This window comes from Cololabis saira, chromosome 15, assembly GCF_033807715.1.
Source record: "Cololabis saira isolate AMF1-May2022 chromosome 15, fColSai1.1, whole genome shotgun sequence".
NCBI lineage: Eukaryota > Metazoa > Chordata > Actinopteri > Beloniformes > Belonidae > Cololabis > Cololabis saira.
The window spans coordinates 37,804,334-37,812,806 of record NC_084601.1 but is presented as its reverse complement, the minus strand read 5'-3'; positions in this window follow the sequence as shown (position 1 = coordinate 37,812,806).

Here is an 8,473-nt window from a genome sequence, read left to right as displayed (position 1 = left end):
AGTGTAAACTTCTTTAATTCTACCCCCGTTCACTGATCATTTAACCTGTATTTATAAATACTCACACACTGTACTCACACTGCTAAATAACAGTATTATCATTCTTATTATTCTTATTATTCTTATTCTTATTATTATTATTATTATTATTATTATTATTATTATTATTATTATTATTATTATTATTATTGTTATTATTATTATTATTATTATTATTATTATTATTATTATTATTATTATTATATACTGTAATTATACTCACACACATACTTATACATGCATACATACATACACATAGTTGAATATTTCTATATATTTGTACACACATGCCCATATAAATATTTATATAAATATACTTTATTTACACTATACTCTGTATCTGCTCTATATCTATGTATATATTTACTTACCCACATAATCACACCACACATATATATATATGTATACCCATACATACGCATACACCCATACATACAGTACCTACATATGTGTATGTATCAATTTTCACCTGTTTCAAGTAGATTTTCACTTAGAATAAGTAGAAAAATCTGCCAGTGGAACAAGATTTTTTTGCTTGTAATGAGAAGATAAATCTTGTTCCACTGGCAGATTTTTCTACTTATTTCAAGTGAAAATTTCTGGTCCAAAGAATTGGATAATAGGACACAAGAGGCTTCTTAGATGTCAAACTTTATCGGTGCACTGCAAAAACTCAAAATCTTAACAAGAATATTTGTCTTATTTCTAGTTAAAATGTCTCATTTTTAGTCAGAAAAATCTCATTACACTTAAAACAAGACTCATCACTGGAAAAAAAAACAACAACAATTTTCAGCTGTTTCAAGTGGATTTTCAGTAAGTAGAAAAATCTGCCAGTGGGACAAGATATTTTTTGCTTGTAATGAGAAGATAAATCTTGTCCCACTGGCAGATGAACAAAATTCATTTGCAAGTAAAGTCAACTTAATTTTGATAAATAAAGTAAACTTAACACAATTAAGTTGACTGTACAAAAATGTATTATTTACATACATAAAATTAAGTAGTTTATACAAAGACTAGTCTTTCTTGATCTACATAATAATCTCGTGCAAGTTGACTTATTTTTTTTAAGTAGATCAAGCACAATATTTGTATCAGTGTAGCTGCTAATTGTGACTGCAATAAGGTTATCCTTGGAATTCAGACTGTTGACTCTTTATTAAGTCAGTGATAAATACACAGAAAGAAGCTGACAAAGATGTGGATGGATGGTGTGAAATGATCATCACTGACCCATAGGGGGATCACTGAATGACAGAAAGATGGATGGAACTCTTTCTTTTGTCAGTCCTGCCCCCTATTGACTGATGGAGTGAAAGAATTACTATTTCAATTCAAAATTCAGTTTTTATTTATATAGCATCAATTACAACACAAGAATCATAACATCTTCAACTCTGCTTCTTGTCTCTCGGTCAGTGTTGCTGTCTGGAAGCCTTAGCTTTTATTCTCACTGTTGCGTTTCTGTCACCGACGCACTGCAAAAACTCAAAATCTTAACAAGAATATTTGTCTTATTTCTAGTTAAAATGTCCTATTTTTAGTCAAAAAAATCTCATTACACTTGAAACAAGACTCATCACTGGAAAAAACAACAATTTCCACCTGTTTCAAGTAGATTTTCACTTAAAATAAGTAGAAAAATCTGCCAGTGGAACAAGATTTTTTTTGCTTGTAATGAGAAGATAAATCTTGTCCCAGTGGCAGATTTTTCTACTTATTTCAAGTCAAATTTACTTGAAACAGGTGAAAATTGTCAAATAACAAGTTCTTTTTCTGGTAATGACTCTTGTTTTAAGTGTAATGAGATTTCAACTAGAAATAAGACAAATATTCCTGGTAAGATTTTGAGTTTTTGCAGTGAATGCATGGAAGTGAACGTGCGTACCTTCATGTTTGCAGCTCATTATTAGATTATTAGTGTAACTGCTCCTAAAGCTTCTTAAATGGTAGATAGACAACGCTCCACTGACATCTGAAGGTATTTATTTTCCAACAGACAACGTGAAAAACTGAAAACATAAATAAATAATATAATATTTGGAAGGTGCATCACGTGCTGCAACAATGCACCTTCCAACAATAATCATGTCTGCCTCATTCTGCTGCACCTTTCACTTTTTCACAAAAAAAAAATGTATATATGTTATTTTATTTAGAGTCGTCATTTTTCTACCTCATACTGCTGCAGCTTTCAGTTTTTTGATTGTATATATGTTAATAAGTACCACATCTGTTTATTAACTGTTTTCTATTTTTAAATCTGGGTACAGTGAGCGAAAAAAACTGAGTCAAATTCCTTGTTGGACAATGATTAAACTTGGCCAATAAAGCTGATTCTGATTTATGCATGCATTTATGAAGAAGTTGCAGGTAGCATATAATGATGCGTTCAGGATCCTCCTTAAGCTTCCAAGATGGACAAGTGCAAGCACTTTATTTGTTAATTGTTATGTCCCCACCTTCCATGCTCTGCTGAGGAATTTTATGTTGAAATTTATGTGTCGACTCCATGAGTCAGAAAATTGTCTATTAACGGCACTCACTAACATCAAACGGAGTGATACAAGGTACACACATCTGGACTGTGGAAACATTGGAGCAGATGTTTGCATGTATTTTAATGTGTGACCTGTAATTTGTATGTATTTTTATGTATTTTATATGGAACCTTTTGAGTCTGTTTATTGTCAAGTAGTTTAAAGGAGCCGTCTGTAAGAAATGTCCAAAACTGGTACTGCAGTCACTTTCAAAATATTGTTGAGCGGCGTGTACCCTCCCCCTCCTCCCCCCGACCAGAGGTTGCCAGGTAGGCTGCAGAATGCAGCAGGAACGTAGGCTGCCATGGCTGCGATAATTAGAGCCGAGCTGGCAACCCGGATGCCGAAACAATACTGACTTGGTGATTGGGAGACAGGTGGAGGGTGGAGCTTCAGAAACAATACTGACTTGGTGATTGGGAGATAGGTGGAGGGTGGAGCTTCAGAAACAATACTGACTTGGTGATTGGGAGATAGGTGGAGGGTGGAGCTTCAGAAACAATACTGACTTGGTGATTGGGAGATAGGTGGAGGGTGGAGCTTCAGAAACAATACTGACTTGGTGATTGGGAGATAGGTGGAGGGTGGAGCTTCAGAAACAATACTGACTTGGTGATTGGGAGATAGGTGGAGGGTGGAGCTTCAGGCCAAAACAAAAAATGACAACATAAACATCAGTTGAGGGCTGCAACTCCTCTTTTTAAACTGGAATATCCTGGCTTGAGTGCTGTTGTCAGTGACATAAGTATTTGAAATGAACATGATTTTTAAATGTCTGTTGACATATCGGGGTCATTTTATGATTCGTTTTATTATTGCTCTTACATACAGCTCCTTTAACACACACAAGGAATTTGTTGTGGTGATTGGTGCAATACAAAAGAGGAAATAATATTAAAGGAAAAAATGTACCACAAGTTGGTTCTAAACATTAAATTAAACATAACATAACATTGAACTACATAACACAGTAAGTATGGAAAAATTAAGAGAAAACTGGCAACCACTAGTGCAGAATCTACGGTATACAGCTCTTATTAACATAATATACAATTTTTTAAAAAGTGAAAGGTGAGGGCGTGTGAGGTAGACATGGTTATTGAAAGGTACATTGTTGCAGCATATGATTGTGGTTATTATTATTATCATTATTATTATTATTGCACAGTGATTGATTACTCTGAGAATAAAAAATACAACTGTGCTTTTTGACACTGCATGCCATTTACTCTCCTCCCCCGCCAGCGTGTGTGTGCATGTTTGCATGTGTTTGTTTTCACACCAATAGTTTAACATGTTAATAAGGCAATTACACATGTCATTATGGCTCATGCTGCATGACATTACAAAGTGTGCCATGCATCTAAAGCTTCGTGCTTGGTGGCTATTTTGCAATCCAATTAAAGTTACCATAATTGCACAGTATTGGTGCCAATTTTTGCTGTGTGGCTTATTATGTTGTACTACAATAGAGATTTGAGTTACTATTGGTCACAAAACTCCAAATACCAGTGATATCAAACATTAAGTTTTAAAAGACTTCTTCCAATTTGGCATGAGATAAGTAAAGGTAATATCTAATTATTTATTATCTAAATAATAATAATAATAATAACCACAATCATATGCTGTAACAATGCACCTTTCAATAACCACATGTCCACATGTTTAGAGGGTATTGAGACTCTAAACTTGGGCGAGGGAACACAAATTAATGCACTGCAAAAACTCAAAATCTTAACAAGAATATTTGTCTTATTTCTAGTTAAAATGTCTCATTTTTAGTCAAAGAAATCTCATTACACTTAAAACAAGACTCATCACTGGAAAAAACAACAATTTTCACCTGTTTTAAGTAGATTTTCACTTAAAATAAGTAGAAAAATCTGCCAGTGGAACAAGATTTTTTTTGCTTGTAATGAGAAGATAAATCTTGTCCCACTGGCAGATTTTTCTACTTATTTCAAGTGGAAATTTACTTGAAACAGGTGGAAACAGGTGAGTTTTTACAGTGTAAGACAATATAGTCATTTCTGGGATCAGTTGTATTTCAAGTCTACAAGAAAGTCTAAATACCCTGCAATGACTTCACTGCAAAAACTCAAAATCTTACCGGGAATATTTGTCTTATTTCTAGTTAAAATGTCTCATTTTTAGTCAAAAAATCTCATTACACTTAAAACAAGAGTCATTACCAGAGAAATAACTTGTTATTTAACAATTTTCACCTGTTTATTAAGTAAATTTTCACTTGAAATAACTAGAAAAATCTGCCAGTGAGACAAGATTTATCTTCTCATTACAAGCAAAAAAAGATTGTTCCACTGGCAGATTTTTCTACTTATTTCAAGTGAACATTTACTTGAAACAGGTGGAAATTGTCAAATAACAAGTTATTTTTCTTTCTTAAACCTTTAATATGTAATCAGTGTAGTGTTTGAACCACTCTGACCTCTCCAAAGGGGAACAATTTGAAAAAAGAGGCATATCTGGTGTAAAAGTTGGCTTTATTACAATGTCCTCTAGCAATATCATCTGTGCACATCAACTAATCCTGTGGGAAACAGAAAGAAGAGTGAGAAAAAGTTATCTAGCATCCGAGCATTCACTATCTTAATGTCTATATATTCATCAATGGCAACAAAATAAAATTGTGTTAGTGGAGCAGGAAAATAAATGATATTTCTATTTGCAGATCAAGGATGAAATGGAGCAGGATCCTCGTCTTTCCAAGGAGAATCTGTGGAAACTGACATTTAAATAATCTGTTGATTTTTGTTTTTGTCTGTTCAAATAAATTGAATTGAATTGAATTGACTAGAAATCTTGGGCTGGAGAACCTGATAGGAATGCAAAGTACAGATATTCTCCTGACATACAGCCCTGATAAAGCAAGTACTGAGCATGCATTGGATATTCTGGATTATTTTTTCTTTGAGTCTACTAAGAACAGGCTACTGGTTAAAACAGCGGTATTCACATTGCTGTCTTAGGAATCGGCCAGGATTACTGCTCAGGTCTGGAAACATATTTGTTTTCGGCCAAGCTACACAGAACCTGAGGTATTAGATGATTATTAGATGATTAGATATACTTGTTCATAAACAAGTATATCTAAAAGAAAAGCAACAACTGAAACAAATGGATGGAATAAAAATTAAAATTTTGAAGTTGATCTCCAAACCATACTGAAGTTTGGACATTATTGTTGCAAAGAACTGCCGAGTCACACCGTAGCCTACTGTCAAAGGTGAAGCCTACCCAACCTGAGCCATCTTGTAAAAGGGAAGGACTGGCCTTTCCCTTTCCTCTGACCAGTCTCCAAGATCCATGGTGATGCTTAGTGGTTTCGTTTGGCATGTTGATCTAAAAGGTCTTCTTTTGGATGATTTTTCCAATCTATAACGAAATAAAGAATAATAAAATCTACTATCCAATTAATGTAGGCAACAAAAACTCCTAAAATAGATTGAGATATGTACACGTATTGTCACAAACCAGCAAAGCCTTGCTCCTCAGTGGGATTGAGATCAATGCTCTGAAGATTGGACACATGTCCCTCAACAGGTGATGATGAAGCTGATGTATTTCCTTGCGTCAGCACAAGTTGCCTGTGTTGCTGGTCCTGGCTTCCTGAATCTGTGGCATTGCCAAAGTGCTCACAAGTGTAGCTTCATTTGGGGGGGGGGGGGGGTCTTAGATAGATATACCTGGCCTCTGATAGAGTGTTTTTAATAATGTAAGGCAGGTACAGATAGAGTGCAATGTAGTAGGGCTGTGCGATTAATCCGTTTAAAATCGAAATCAGATTTATTAGTCAAGACGATGGTATGGTTCTGGTTCTGTCTGGGGTGGTTCTGGCTGTGTTTGGGGTGGTTCTGGTTCTATCCATTGTGTTTCTGGTTCTGGGTAGTTCTGTTTCTGTCTGGGATGGATCTGGTTGTATTCAGGGTGTTTCTGGTTGTGTTCTTGGTAGTTCTGGTTCGCTCTGGTATTGTTCTGGTTGTGCTCAGGTTCTTTCAACATGTTGGGTTGCCGACCCCTGTTCTAGAGGATGCCCTGAAAGCTGTCATGAACCCAAATGCTGATTCGCTCAAATCAAGAGCAAGGAAGCTGGTACACGCAGTGAGGAAATCATCGGTGGCAAATGAAGCAATGATCAAAAAGTGTGGCAAAAGTCATGTCTGAGATTGTAGCACACGTTGGAACAGCACTTTTGATATGCTGAGAAGGCTGCTGGAGATCAGAACTGAACTTGACCAGGTACTGGAGGAGCTGGGCATGGAGATGCTTCTCACAAGCGACTGGGCTAAGCTGCTTGAGCCCTTTGCCATTCACACAGATCAGCTTCAGTGTGACAGCCAGTCCCCAGTGCCATGTCTGCTCAACCTTGAGACACACTTGCTGACGACTGGGTCATTATACGAAAACGTGCCATTTTGTGTCCCTTGAACAAAATTGCTCTGTAAATCTGAATAAACAATAAAAAAAAAATGTAATCATAATTTAGTTTACATGATATGTCTTGTAACATAAAAACAAATTAATATTTGTTTTGTTTTTAAAGAGTTTTAAACACTTTTTGTGCAAAGCATCTTGCAAAAACTGTAAAAATGACCTGTCCCTGAGTATGATTTTTATACATTCACCAGCTATTGAGGCCAAAAAAGTCAAACCTTTATATAAAAACTTAAACTTATATAAAGCCTGAAGTGTCATTTCATTACTCATGAATGAGTTTTATTCTTAATATGTTTAAAATATTGAAAAAAACAACAATTTAGTGAGGTCCCCAGGTTGTCGTCAACCCTGTTACTTTTAATGAAAACGCCCCTTCAGAGAGTCATGAGTAACTGCAGGCAGGGAGTAGCGAGTGACATCACAGGGGGGCGTACCGCAAACCAAGCCGCCCAATGAAATTCAAACGCGGGGAACATATATTTCCCGACCGTTTATCATTTTATTCTTTCATCTTTGTGATCCACTTTAAGGTCACCTCTTATAAGCTCATTTTTAATAACCATGTATATACACCACCACTAAAAATGCATGGAACTATTAATAATGCATGAATATGTGATAGTAGGCAAATACACACACACACACACACACACACACACACACACACACACACACACACACACACACACACACAGTTCACGTAAACTTTTATCTTTTATATAGGCACAGCACTATTTACTATATGCTTAGTATCATTACAGATCTTCGTGATACACTAACCCTTACGTATAATTAATATTTGACACTGTTATACTACTTAGCATATCTGATGTATTTTTTGTTCTTGCTTAGTAGGCCTAAATCGCTCTGAATTAAACGTCTAAATATATATATATATATATATATATATATATATATATATATATATATATATATATATATATATATATATATATATATATATATATATATACACAATTTACAATTTAGGCATTTAGCAGTAGCCTATATATTATAGATAAACACATACTTGGATGAATCCGCAATTATCTAATGGAAATAGTTATAATAAATTAGATAAATATAATACAAAATTGAGATGTCATTGTAAACCCACTGATTGGCTTGGATCGCAGCACACCCACTGCAGTTCTCACCACGCCCCCACTCCCCTCGCACCACGCCCCCTTCCCTGCACCACGCCCCCCCTCCCTGCCTGCAGTTACCCATACTTGCCTTCAGACACAATGGACTGTTCCGAAAGTTGCATCATTTCCAGGAAGTGACATCATCTGCCTTTTATGAAGTTGATGGTGAAAAGACCAGTAAGTGTCCTCTTCTTTTAATGAATTTTCTTTGAGTTTTGCAATGTCTGACAGAGGGGGACGAGCTCGTTGTGTCAGTCCTGTTACCACAAAAACATATGTTAA